General features: G+C 35.9%; 1 protein-coding gene and 1 pseudogene across 1 annotated transcript in view; both read left to right on the forward strand.

Annotated features, from left to right (window-relative positions):
* Positions 1-15261, forward strand: part of CTNNA3 (catenin alpha 3) — a 1728069-nt gene that overhangs the window by 64703 nt on the left and 1648105 nt on the right. The gene's annotated exons all lie outside the window — the stretch shown is intronic.
* On the forward strand, positions 159-2623 carry LOC133088342 (arginine-fifty homeobox-like; annotated as a pseudogene).

Genomic DNA, 15261 nt, shown 5'->3' on the forward strand with positions numbered 1-15261 from the left:
TCCTAGTTCAAGTATAGAAAGAAATGTCGTTGGACTCAATACTGTGGCCTTTCAGAATCAGATGATACCCTCTGCTGGCTAAATGTGGGATTGCGTTTAAAAATGAATGGCTGAAAAGGAACTGCATTTCCAGAGAGACACATCAAGAGGGCTTGAAAATGGGCACTCCAAGGGAATTCATGACAGGCCTTCCTTTCCAGATGTCAGCACCCCTGATGAACAAAATAGTCCAAGAGAATCCCCAACCAGACCCTTTTGTCTACATGGATGATTCCAGCATGAACTTCGAGGTTGATTCACAGATACCTGCTGGTCCCACAAAATGGAAGAAGTCTCACGAATGCACCTCATACACACACATACGGCATGAAGAGTTGAAGGTTCTGTTTAGCTATAACATGTTTCCAGATAAAAACCTCCAGAGAGAACTTGCTTTAAAACTCAGCCTACCAAGCTACATGTAAAAGAATGAAATTAGAATACTCCCTAACACCATACACAAAAATAAACTCAAAATGGATTCGAGACCTAAATGTAAGACTGGACACTATAAAACTCTTAGAGGAAAACATAGGAAGAACACTCTTTGACATCAATCACAGCAAGATCTTTTTCGATCCACCTCCTAGAGTAATGGAAATAAAAACAAAAATAAACAAATGGGACCTAATGAAACTTCAAAGCTTTTGCACAGCAAAGGAAACCATAAACAAGACGAAAAGACAACCCTCAGAATGGGAGAAAATATTTGCAAACGAATCAACGGACAAAGGATTAATCTCCAAAATATATAAACAGCTCATGCAGCTCAATATTAAAGAAACAAACAACCCAATCCAAAAATGGGCAGAAGACCTAAATAGACATTTCTCCAAAGAAGACATTCAGATGGCCAAGAAGCACATGAAAAGATGCTCAATATCACTAATTATTAGAGAAATGCAAATCAAAACTACAATGAGGTATCACCTCACACCAGTTAGAATGGGCATCATCAGAAAATCTACAAACAACAAATGCTGGAGAGGGTGTGGAGAAAAGGGAACCCTCTTGCACTGTTGGTGGGAATGTAAATTGATACAGCCACTATGGAGAACAGTATGGAGGTTCCTTAAAAAACTAAAAATAGAATTACCATATGATCCAGCAATCCCACTACTGGGCATCTACCCAGAGAAAACCGTAATTCAAAAAGACACATGCACCCCAATGTTCATTGCAGCACTATTTACAATAGCCAGGTCATGGCAGCAACCTAAATGCCCATTGACAGATGAATGGATAAAGAAGATGTGGTACATATATACAATGGAATATTACTCAGCTATAAAAAGGAACGAAATTGAGTCATTTGTTGAGACGTGGAGGGATCTAGAGACTGTCATACAGAGTGAAGTAAGTCAGAGAAAAACAAATACCGTATATTAACGCATATATGTGGAACCTAGAAAAATGGTACAGATGAACTGGTTTGCAGGGCAGAAGTTGAGAACCAGATGTAGAGAACAAACGTATGGACACCAAGGGGGGAAAACCGCAGTGGGGTGGGGATGGTGGTGTGCTGAATTGGGCGATTTGGATTGACATGTATACACTGATGTGTATAAAATTGATGACTGATAAGAACCTGCAGTACAAACAAACAAACAACTAATACTAAAAAAAAAAAAAAAAAAAAAAGGAATGAAATACTGACACACACTACAGCATGGCTGAACCTTGAAAGCATGGTCTCACTGAAAGAAGCCAGACACGACAGGCCACATATTGAATGATTCCATTTCTATGAAATGACCCAAAGAGGTAAATCCATGGAGACAGAAAGCAGAGCAGTGGTGACCAGGGACTGGGGTGACAGGAATGAGGAATGACTGCTTATGGGGGGTGGGATTATCTCTTGTGTTGATGAAGGTGTTCTAAAATTGGTTCTGGTGTTGGTTGCACAAGTCTGTGAATATACTAAAAACCATTGAATTGTGTACTTTAAATGGGAGAATTGTGTGATATATTATCTCAATAAAGTGGTTTATAAAAAAAAAAAAAAAAACCTCAGCCTACCAGAGTCAACAGTAAAGATTTGGTTCAGGAATTGGCGGTTAAAAAAGAGGAAGCAGCAACAGCAACAAGAGCAGCAATCGGTCCTTCCAGCCAAGAATGTGCCCACAGCATCAACCAGTCCTCATTCTTTTCTCCCTGCAGTTTCAGATTCCTATAGCTCCCACTCACCTCAGCCCTTAGACCCTTTCCATTGGGCAGGGGACTCTATCGTCACTGAGATTGCTACAAGTGATGTCCAAATGCAAGATCCTCAATTGGAGAGGCTAGTGGCCTCAGTTCCTGCTTTGTACTCTGATGCCTATGACACAGCACAAATCATGGAACTGTTCAGATTTCCTGATGAGGATGAGATAGCCAGCTCTTCTTTCCACTCTCTGTATTAGTATCTCTCACCGACAAGGCACAGTTAGAATAGAGTTCCTCTCTTAGCATCTTTGCTGATCCAGGTTTATGTCCTGGGCAAACCTGCTTCAGTATGACAAACTGGAGCTTTGCAGCCTACAGTCTAAGAGACAGCCTGGAATTCCAGAACCCCTCCAGTATGGTACACTTTGGATGTCTCTGATCAAAGTACTAATAAATATCAGACAGTATAGAAAAAGGATCTTCTTGCATCTTGTACATGCTCTTTCCTTTGTCTGCTTTTAACCCAAATATCTGGCTCAGTGTTGCTTTGATTTCCATGGAAATGTAAAAACTAGGAGTTTCCTGCAAGTATAGCTCAGTACTACACAATCAGCCCCACAACTCTCCCTGGAGAGGCCTTCCTAGTCCCTTCGATGGCCAATGAGACTCCAAAATTCCCTCTTCCCAAAACTATCTTTGACTTTTTAAAAGGTCAGTAGCCTTTAGGGGGTCATCCACTTTTAATGGCAGCAGGTTTATAAACTTACATTTCCAACAAACTTGACAGTTAAGCTAATTTTCCAGCTATATGATTAATGAACAAAATTAATGGCACTTCTCAAAACCAGTAATAAAGAAACACATAATAAAATAAGTACCTCTCAATGAAAAATATAAAGTATCTAGGAATTAACTAAGAAAATTAAGACCTCTGTACCGAAAAGTTTAAAACTTAATAATGGACATTGGAAATGTTTTGAATAAAAGACATTTGAAGCCATAAAATAATCAATTTAACAGGGTTAAAGTCATATAAAGCATGTTCTCCAAACACAATGGAATGAAAATAGAAATCAATAGTAGAAGAAAATTCAGGAAATTCACAAATATATGGATATTAAAAAGCACACTCCTAAATAACCAATAGATAAAGAAGAAATCAGAAGGAAAATTAGGAAATATGCAAAGATGAGTGAAAACAAAAACACAGTATACCAGAACTTATGGGATGAGGCTAAATCAGTGTTTACAAAGAAATCTATAGCTGCAAAAGCCTATATTTAAAGAATGAGATCTCAAATCAACCTTTTTTTTAATAGGAGGGAAGCTGGCATAGTTATATTAATATCTATCCAATTAAACTTTAAGGCAAAACATTTTGTTGGAAGTAAAAGTATATTAGACAAGGATAAAGGAAACAATTAACCTGAAAGATACAATAATTCTGAATTTGTATACATTTAACATATTCCCAAAATATATGAAGTAAAAATTAACAAAACTCTTGGGGAAACTTAACAAATACATAATCATAATAGATGATTTTATCCATAGGTCAAATGAATAAAAATTTCGTATGGGTAGAGATTTTAACTGTACAGTTAATAGGCTTGATTTAATGAAAGTATATAGATTTCTGCATTCAACTGGTAGAGAATACACATTCTTTTCAAGTGCGTAATGACTACATATTAGACCATGAAGCAAATCTTAACAAACTCAGTAACATACAAACAGCATTCTTTGATCATAAGGCAATTTAATTAAAGAAACTCCAACCTCGCCCTCAATTTAGAAAGTAAAAAGAACATTTCTAAGCAATTAATCAAGCATGGGAGAAATTATGTGAATAATCTGGTAGCATACATTATGTAATAACAATAACTGGATCAGCATTCACTGGGGGAAAGTAATAGAGATAGTAGCAGTAGCAGGTTTGAATGTCCTGTTACCCGTCACGTTCTGGGTCATCACAGAGGGATCTTGCAGGGCAAGACTGCAGACCTAGGGTAGAGACATTGGCCCTTAGGTTGTGAGGTTTTTTGCTTACTGGTTTTTTTTTAAATTACTTTTGATTTTTTAAATAGTCTTATTTTTTAGAGCAGTTTTCATTTCACAGCAAAATGAGCAGAAGGTACAGAGATTTCCCATATAGCCCCTGCTCCCGCATACACACAGCCTCCCCCACTATCAACAGCCCACACCAGAGTGGTCCATTTGTTATAACAGATGAACCTACACTGATACATCTTTATCCCCTAAAGTCCATAGTTTACATTAGAGTTTGCTCTCAGTGTTGTACATTATACGAATTTTGACAAACAGGTAATTGTCATGTATCCACCATTATAGCATCATATAGGAGAGTTTCACTGCCCAAAAAATCCTCTGTGCTCCACCTATTCATCCCTCCCTCTCCCCTAATCTCTGGCAACCACTGATCCTTGTCTCCATAGTTTTGCTTTCAAATCAATAACTTTTCACCCTAAGAAACTAGAAAAAGAAGAGCAAAATAAATCCAAAGCAAGGAGAAGTAAGGAAGTAAAGGCTAAAGTGGAAATAAATGAAATAGAGAATAGAAAAGCAATAGAGCAAACCAATGAAATCCAAGCAAGCTAGATTGAGAAGAAGAAGAAGAAGAAGAAAAAGAGGGAGGAAGAAGAGGAAGAAGAAGAAGAAGAAGAAGGGGAGGAGAAGGGGAAGGGGGAGGAGGGAGAGGAGGGGGAAAGGGAGGAGGGGGAGGAGGGAGAAGAGGAAGAAGAATCGAATTACTAGAATCAGAAATGGGATGTAACTACCAACCTTACAGAAATAAAAAGCATTATAAATAAACATGAATATTATGAAAAAAAAGAATGGCTTTTTTTTGTTTTAAAAATAGGGCTAATTGTTGTATAAAAGGACTGAACAGTGCAGAGTATTGTAAGATAATATAGGAAAAATTATAAATGTGAAGAATGAAGCCAATGTATCACTTAAATAAATATTTTTCCAAGTGAAACTAATATGGAAATACCCATAATTGAAATTTCCTAACCTAATGATCTATTTTTTAACAATGGAAGTAGGTCACAGGGAAGAAACACAGCAGGGGCAAAATATATAGATCTCCTGCCCGCATCTTCAATAAGAGATTTGAATAATCCAAGCTATTTAAATTCCTTTTATTAGTTAAATTACTGTTGTAAGAGTGATTGGCAAATATCTAGAGGTGAGCTAAGAGCTGCTTTTCTCTGGGTACCCTGACCTAATTTCTGTTAAAAATAATTGCAATAGTCCTAAGTAATTTAGAAGTTTGATAAGTACAGGGAAGTATCATATAGCATGTTTGTTTTAAATTTTTTCTTTCTATATTTTAAATTCTTAAAGTCTGTTTGGAATTTACAGTGTTTGGGGCACATAATGACATGAAAGTTATGTTTAAAAGCTTGCATTGGACAATATGTTATTATTTCATTGCAAACTTGAAAAATATAATTTCAGTCTGATTCTACTGTTTAATGTTGCCTTTCACTGGTGTGTTGCTTTAAGAGCACCCATCCCCCTTTCCTGTTTGAGCCACTGTGTCCTGTCAGTCATCCTGAAATACACTAGGGTGCTTGTCAGGCTGTTTGCTTACAAATGCATCATAAGCCAAATTGTGAGCCATAATAGTGGCACTGAATTTCTAAACACAAGAACTTGCTTAGACAGTTGGTTTAGTATCTGTATATGGGCAATACTCTGTCCTGCAGTAGGTGAGTGAAGTGTTAAACTTTTTAAAATCAAACTTTGCTATAAGGCAAATCCTAATTATAGATTATGTGTTACTTGGCTAGATAACTTTGGGGGAAATTAAAGGACATTATTTCTATAAAATGGGATAAATAGAAACTACTATGTTGTGCATTTATTACTTTTATAACTAATTTTCCTTTTAACAACACTAAACTCTAAACTACTTTATGAAAGTTCCAATTTTATATATACTTTTCCAAGTAGATTAGCAGGCATTTCAGTTTTAAATAAAAATGTGATTCTCTTACATACTTTTTCTTTCACGTCAATTGAGGCAGACTCAGTTGAGCAGAGGCTCAGTTCTGGTATTTGAAGTATTTATTAGTGGCTTTAAAAATAGCGCTGAAACAAATTCTTGTGTGCCAATGCCCAAGCTATAGTAGTTTTATATCAAAGCACTTAAAAATTCCTTCTCTGTAGCTGAGCTATTACTATTTGAGTAACTGTATACAAGACACTGTAAGCTTTACATTCTTTAGACACAAAAGTTATGCAGCAAGCAGGTTCTTTGTGCAAACAATTTAATTTCTATTATGGGCCTCTAAGCTTAAATTGTGCATGGATACTTTTCCTGTATTTTCTGTATGCAGCCTTAATATTTTTAAAAAGAGAATTAATAAAACCAAAAAGTAGGAACTTGTGATTTTGATACTTGTGTGTTTAATATGGTAGAGGATAGTTAAGAGGCTGCAAGTAGTTAAAGTTTTAAGGCTTTATCTAGGGTAAATGAGAAGAGATTGCTTTTGCAGATACATGGAATGATTATTTATTTATTCCTTACCTTGTTCTAGAAAGGATTTAAGGGGACTTACCAGGCTATGTGAAATTCAAGAAAGGATAAAAGTGGAGTGAAAGTAGAAAGAAAAATAAGTATGAGATATAAAACAGAGCCAGGTATAAGGCTGAGCTGCAGCAGTTCTTGACTATGGTTTTATGACACTGGTGTATGATGGATTGATGGGAGAGAAAATATAGGGTTATATACAGAAATCTTATGGGGGAATTTCATGCAAACTAGCTATCTCCCTTACCAAGGGTGGCAGTCCAGAGTGGGATAAGTATGTTGGACAGTGAATATTAAATATACTTTAAATGTCACTCATGTTTTGGTGGAAAAAAAAGTGGAGAACTGCTGCCCTTTTAACCCACATGCTGATTTATATAAGCATAAGTGTGGCTCTAAGTTTTCTAGGAGCAGAATAAAATTTGGTCTGTTACTTAATTCAGAAGAATGATTAAAGAGGCTTAGTTTTTTGGAAACAAGAAGTGTTTTAAATAAGATCATATATCTACATATTAGAATAGACATGATCAAGCCCATGTTTAAAATATATCTGGCAATTTTGTATGAATCTATGAATCTAGTCCTGGTATTTTTAAATTTTTCTGAATAGGTTGTTATTAGCTACTTTCCTTCCTTTCACTCAATTTGGTTATAAACTTAACTTGAATTTCAACTTCTGTTCGGTCACAATTAACTGGATTAATCTAACTTGGAAAAAAGTTGTTGGGTAGGAGGAAGGAATTCAGAGGCAGGACTTCTTAATGTACTTTGATCTTCAAATACTCAAAAACCAACTACTGTGTTGAAGACGTTGGACTCGGTGTCGCACACCCTGCTAAACCTGGCTTGTATAAGTGAGCAAACTTAGAAACTCACTGCTTTCACCCAACAGTATTGAAAAGGGACAAAAGTGTAGCAGTTAAAGTTTTGCTAAGGATCTTCAGTGATATTTTCAAATATTAAATTAACATGATGAGTCAGGGACAATCATTTGGCTCCATTTTTTTAATATTCCGTTGTTAACAATAAAATCAATAAGAAATGATTATCTTTTAAAAAAAGCACTACAAAAACAAAGAAAATACTCAAAGCTTTTATTTTTGTAGTTTTGTAAACACATATGCAGGTTGACTTAGAGTTCTTGCCAGAAAAAATTATCAATCGGATAGATAACACATCAGCTGCATGGGATGAGATTGTGGATAACCTGGACACACAGATCTGAAACCTGGGAAGCAAATATTCTTAAGAAGCTAAGTAGGATTTAGGCACCAAATAAACTGAGTGATGTACCAGAGTGGTCAAGGACGCTTAAGAAAAACAAATTAGCTTTCGAAAGCATTAGTTCAGAGATCCTAGTGAGAGACACACTCAAAGAGCTTATAGAGCCAATGGATATCAGTAGAAATCTGTAATTATATAGTAAATGAAGTAATCGAGAAATATTTTTTGTGTCACTGGGGTAAGAGATAAACAGAAAAGAGTTTTTAAAAGTCAGATTTATTAAGGAAAAATTTATATGCATTAAATTCACTTTAAGTTTACAGTTTGATGAGTTCTGACAGTTATACACAGTCATATAATCACCACCATAAACAAATAGAACATTTCTATTTGAGTCAATCCAAAGTTTCCTTGTGCCCTCTGCAGTTATCTTCTCCCTTAACCCTCAGTCACTGACAACTACTGATCTGTTTCCTGTCCCTATATTTTTGCCCTTTCAAGAATGTCATATAAGTGGCATCATGCAGTGTGTAATTTTGTCTGACTCTCTCAGTTAGCATAATGCTTTTGTGAGATATTCATGTTGATGCCTATATCTATTGTTCATTTTTTTCTTGCATAACTTGTGACAGTATGATTGTATCATAAATTGTTTATTTACCTGTTGATGGAAATTTGAGTTGTTTTCAGTTTCTGACTCTTGTGAATAAGGCCCCCATAAACATTTGCATATAGGTCTCTAGGTGGACATATACTTTCATTTCTCTTGGGTAAATATCTAAGGAGTGGAATTGCTAGGTCATAGGGTGGGTGCATGTTTAACTTTATAAGAAATTTCCAAGCTGTTTTGTAAAGTGGCTGTACCAGTTTTCCTTTTCACTAGCAAATGTGTGAGATATCCAGTTGCTTCTCGTCTTTGCTAGCTCTAGTATTGGCAGTCTTTTTAATTTTAGCCATTACAGTAGGTGTGTAGCAGTATATATTGTGACCTTAATTTGCGTTTCTCTAGTGACTTACGATGTGCATTTTTCATGTGCTTATATGTCATCTTCTTGGTGAAGTTGTCTTTTCAAATATTTTGCCCATTTAAAAAACTGAATTTTTTAAAAAAGATTTTGATTTTTAAGTATTATTTATATCTTCTGGATACAAGTCCTTTTTCATATATGGGTTTTAAAAATGCTTCATCCCATCCTTCAGCTGTGGTTTGCCATTTCATTTTCTTTTTTTTTTTTTTAGTATTTATTTGGCTGCATGAGGTCTTAGTTGAGGGATCTTCGTTGTGACATGTGGGATCTTTCGTTGTGGAGCGCGGGCTCTTTCTTGCAGTGCATGGGCTCCTCTGTAGTTGTGGCGCGTGGGCTCAGTTGACCCGCGGCATGTGGGATCTTAGTTCCCCAACCAGGGATCGAACCCGCATCCCCTGCATTGGAAGGTTAATTCTTAACCACTGGACCACCAGGGAAGTCCCTGCCATTTCATTTTCTTAACATTGTCTTTCAAAGAGCAGAAATGTTAAATTTTGTTGGAGCAGTTTATTGATTTTTTTTTCTTTTATGGATCATGCTTTGGATGTATCTGAGAAACCTTTGCCTAACCCAAGGTTACAAAAATTTTCTCCTATGTTTTCACTGAGAAATTTAATAGCTTTAGGTCTTATCTTTAGCTCTATGATACATTTCAAGTAAATATTTGTATATGGTGTGAGGAAAGGGTCAAGGTTCCTGTTTTATGAGTGGATGTTCAATGATTTCAGCACCATTTGTTGAAAAGACTATCTTTTTTCCATTGAGTTACCTTGACACCTTTGTTGAAAATCAATTGTCCATTTAATATTATGTCTAATACACGAGTCTGGGTTACCTCACTTTTGGTAATGTTAAAATTGATCAGTGCATTCATGCTCTGTAAGCCAGATTCTCATAGTTCCCTATTAATCAGTCACTTAATGATTTTAGCCTTCATATTGGTAATTATTGTATAGCCTATTATTTTTTAAGGGGTTGTAAATGGTGACTTTATCATTCTATAATTCTTTATTAGTTTTATCAGTTGGGATCATGCTATAAAGAACTCTTCCCTTATTATTTCATTAGTCAAAAGTATAGTTCATACCAGAAAATCTGGAAAATACTTGATTATTTCCCATTGTTTATCAATTTTCAGAAAAATAGGATGGTGTTCTAGCAACTTTGGAAGGTGACCAATGAGTTTTTTTTTTTTTTTTTTGAATTTTTATATGTGGGATGTATTTCAGAGTATTGTAATTTTTTTATTCTTTTGATGCTCAAATTTTCCCATTTTTGGCCATTGAGAACCCCTTTAAATTGTTTACTAAGCATTTTGACAAAACCCAAGTGAGCCTTGATTTCTAGCACAAGAAGATGTTTTAGGCTCATTTTGTACATTTCCTGCCCTAGATCTTCAATCAGCCTTTCCACCGAGGAGCCGAGGTCCTTTTAGTGGAAAGTAGTATTTAGGGAACATAATCTGTGCACCAGGTTGCCATTGCTGCCCAATTTTTTTTTTTTTTTTTTGTGAACAGAGCTAGGAAATAGATTTTTTTTTAGGAAGGGAAAAATATATAATGAGATCATACTGATATTTCCAATTTATAGGGTTTAATTTAAAATTTTTGATTTTATATTTGTATCTTTTTTCTTATTTATTTATTTATATCGAAGTATAGTTGACTCACAATATTAGTTTCAGGCATACAACATAGTGATTCAAAATTTTTTTTAAAAATATTTATTTATTTATTTGGCTGTGCCAGGTCTTCGTTGCCACACACAGGATCTTCATTGTGGCATGCAGGGTCTTTAGTTGCAACATGCAGGATCTTTAGTTGCGGCGTGCAAACTCTTAGTTGTGGCATTGGGATCTAGTTCCCTGACCAGGAATCAAACCCAGGCCCCCTGCATTGGGAGCATGGAGTGTTAGCCACTGGACCACCAGGGAAGTCCCTCAGATTTTTTATAGATTATACTCCATTTGTAGGCATTATGAAATATTGGCTATATTCCCTGTGCTGTACAATATATCGTAGCCCATTTATTTTATACATAGTAGTTTGTAGCTCTTAATTTCCCACCCCTATCTTGCCCTTCCCCTGTTCCCACTGGTAACCACTACTTTGTTCTCTATATCTGTGAGTCTCTTTCTTTTTTGTTATAGTCACTAATTTGTTTTAATTCTTTGATTCCACATGTAAATGATAACATACAATATTTGTCCTTCTCTGTCTGACTTATTTCACTAAGCATAGTACCCTCTAAGTCCATCCATGTTGTTGCAAATGGCAAAATTTCATTCTTTTTTTATGGCTGAGTAGTATTCCTTTGTATTTATGTACCACATCTTCTTTATCCATTCATCTCTTGATGGACACCTAGGTTGCTTCCATACCTTGCAATTGTAAATAATTCTGCTATGAACTTGGGGTACATGTATCCTTTCAGATTAATGTTTTCATTTTCTTTGGATATATACCCAGGAGTGGAATTGCTGGATCATATGGTAGTTTTATTTTTAGTTTTTTGAGGAAACTCCATACTGTTTCCCACAGTGGCTGCACCAGTTTACATTCCCATCAACAGTGTACAAAGGTTCCCTTTCTCTACATCCTTGCCAACATTTGTTATTTATGTTCTTTTTGATGGTAGCCATTCTGACAGGTGTTGGGTGATATCTCACTGTAGTTTTAATTTGCATTTCTCTGGTGATTAGGGATGTTGAACATCTTTCATGTGCCTGTTGGCCATCTGTATCTCCTTTTTCTGTTATGCTGGAAATCTTATTTCCTAATAGCATGAATATAATTATTTATTTGCTTTAGCCTAATGTGTGTGTATACACATGTATGTATACATATATAATAAGAATATATATATCGCACATATATAATAAGAATACTAAGTATAGTTTAAAATTACTTTGACATTCTTTTTGTCCTGGAGGATATCCCTCTAGGATTAGAGTAAAAATACTGTTTTTGTTTGTTTGTTTGTATTTTAACTTTAAAAAAACTTTTTTAAAATTTATTTTTTTATTGAAGTATAGTTGTGTACAATATTATATAAGTTTCAGGTGGTTCATAATTTTTGTAATTCACAGTTTTTAAAGGTTATACTCCATTTATAGTTATAAAATATTGCTTTTATTCCCTGTGTTGTACAATATATCCTTAAAGCTTGTTTAAAAAATACTGTGTTTTGAAGTTCCTTGAAATTATTTCTGAGTGTTTATGCAGCTAATGTGAAATATAGTTAAGGTTTATTTTTTTTTTTGTTTACTTCTGATTTTTCAGGATTGATTTATGAGTTAATTGCTTTTTACTTACGTAAAACATTTACGTGGCTCCAATGTCAAAACTCTAAAACTAGGTATATTCAGAGAAGTCTAACATTCATCTCTGTCTCCTCTGCTCTGTTCTTTCCCTCGACCTGAGGACAACAATTTTAATTTGTTTTTGGTTTATCCTTCAGGTTTTTTTTTTTTTTTCTGGTTGTTGTTCTTGTTGTTTTACTCAGCCATAAAAAGAAACGAAATTGAGTTATTTGTAGTGAGGTTGATGGACTTAGAGTTTGTCATACAGAGTGAAGTAAGTCAGAAAGAGAAAAACAAATACCGTATGCTAACGCATATATATGGAATCTAAAAAAAAAAAAAAAAAAAATGGTACTGATGAACCTAGTGGCAGGGCAGGAATAAAGACGTAGACATAGAGAATGGACTTGAGGACATGGCGGGGGGAGGGGGAAGATGGGGTGAAGTGAGAGTAGCATCTACATATATACACTACCAAATGTAAAATAGATAGCTAGTGGGAAGCAGCAGCGTAGCACAGGGAGATCAGCTCAGTGCTTTGCAACGACCTAGAGGGGTGGGATAGGGAGGGTGAGAGGGAGGGGATATAGGGATATATGTATGCATATGGCTGATTCACTTTGTTGTACAACAGAAACTAACACAGTATTGTGATGCAATTATACTCCAATAAAGATGTATTAAAAAAAAAAAGAAAGTATAAGCAAGAATGCAAGCCTTTTTGCAGTCACAGCTTTCTTATGTAAAGGTAGTATAACTCCTCTGTTTCCTTCATTAATCCTTATTCGTATACATTTTTTGGTTCCTCTCCTTTCTTCTTTTTCTCTCTCTCTCTTTTTTTTTTTTTTTTGCACTTTTTATGTAGTGTTCCCATTACTGATATTTGTTTACCACCAGACATTTACTGAAGAACAGTGTAGGGAGGATCAGGCTTGGGCGGGAGTGAGTTGAGGTTGTTGGCAATTTTTACTTTCTTACCAAAGTTGTTATTTTTTTGCTCCTGGGAACATTTTCCTTTCATTGTTTGGTGCTCCAAAACTCAGTGTGCTTCATGGTAAAGTCCTTTAAGCCACAGACTATCAGCACTGTGAGCTGATGATTTAACATCCCTTCTTTCCTTCACTCTACTTGACCTCTAGCAGTTCCCCTGGCTGCGTGGGCTTAGTCACAGACAGAAATGGCATGTCATCGTGCTAATCCTGACTTCTCACTTTTGTGATTCTACAGTCTCAAACTGGGTCTTTCAAATAGGGATATCCCCTTTGATTACTGTACCTATCCATGCCCTACATCTTAATTCTCTAATCAAAGGACGCTTGGACAGGAATTTCAGGGTCGTGACACTTTTAGAGAACATTATTTCCTGTTGAGGTGTGTATAGACTTTCACTTTCCTTTTTAAAAATTTTAGTCAAGATTTCATTTTATTTCTTTATTCGTAATTTGGGGTAATGCAAAGTTTCCTTGAAGATGAAGGAAATTTTGATTTTGAGTTTTTCTGTATTCCATTAGTTTTGATGGAAGGAAGTGACATAAACATGCATTTATTCTACCATATATTATAATAAATCCTAGGAGATGGTAGGATGATGATGATGATTCTCTTAGAGTTCTGTATAGTGTACAGAGTAAAGCATTGCTTACTTCTACCATGAGTGTGTATGTGCTTGTGTGTGTGTGTGTGTGTGTGTGTGTGTTTATTAAGATGTAAAGAGGGTTGTTTGAGTTGAGGTTGAAAAGATGAGCAAGTATTTGTTGAGTGGCTACTGGGGAGGAGTACTCCAGGCAGAGGGAACAGAGTGAATAAAAGTTTAGGGGAATGAAAGAGTACGGTCCATTTAGAGAACTTCAAATTCTTTAGCATGAATGGAGTACAGGGAGGAGGTGTGTCAAAGACAAAGAAGAAGCTGGAGAGATAGGGCAAATTGCCTCGAGTCATTCAGTGGAGCCTGAACTTTATTGTGTCCAGATGAAGAATCATTGAGGGTTTTAAGCAGGGGGTTGGTGTAACATCTTATTTTATATTAGAGACATCACTCTGGGAATAGTTTGGAGGGTGAATTGGAGGTTGTGAAAAACCAGAAGGGAGACCAGTTAGGGTATCATTGCAAAGTTTAAGTAAGTCTAACCAGGGTTGAACTGAGGAGGTACCAATGTGAATGGAGAGGAAATGGCCAATATAAGAAGAGTTAAGGAAGTAGAAGTGGTGTGACTTTTCCACTAATCTGATATGAAGAGAGAGGCAGAGTGAAAGAAAATATTCTGGGATAACATTCAAGTTAGTGGGTTGGGTGTGGGTGCCCACTGTGTGGTGATGTCATTAATCTAGATCAGAACTGAAGATGGCGGTAACAGGTTTTGAGGAAGAGATCATGGAGTTCAGTTTTGAGGTGCCTGGGAGATGGCCCAGTGGGAAGTGGATCTGGGGGCTCTGAAGCTCAGGTGAGAGGTCTGGACTGTTGAATCAGAGGCTGTGAGTTGAATTGAAACTCTAGGATGAGATTGTTCTGAAAGAACAATATAATGTGGAGCAGAGACTAGCATGTAAGGGATGGATCCTGGGGTTAAGACCCCTAGTTAACAGGAGTTAGTAGATAAGGAGGAGCTAGTAAAAGATACTGGGAAAGAATGGCAGAAGGGTAGAAAGCGGTATTTTGAAGCCAGAGGCGAAAGTCTTTTGTTTACTATAGAAAGAATACTTAGCATGTGGGATGAGAAATGGTTAAATAGGGTTAATAGGTATATAGCTAGAGTTCCTGGAGAAAATTTTAAAAACTAGTGGTAAAATAGTGAACTTGGATGGTTAGATTGAAGATTCTGGCAGATTTAAAACCTCTCTTCAGAGAATATGGAAGAATGGAAAACCAGGAGTCAGAGAAGCAGCTAAGTTCTCAAAACAGTTATATACTATCGGTTTCCCCCAGTATATTAATAGATTTGTAGAAAAATGAATGTAGTGTTTTC

This window comes from Eubalaena glacialis, chromosome 1 (genome assembly GCF_028564815.1).
Source record: "Eubalaena glacialis isolate mEubGla1 chromosome 1, mEubGla1.1.hap2.+ XY, whole genome shotgun sequence".
NCBI lineage: Eukaryota > Metazoa > Chordata > Mammalia > Artiodactyla > Balaenidae > Eubalaena > Eubalaena glacialis.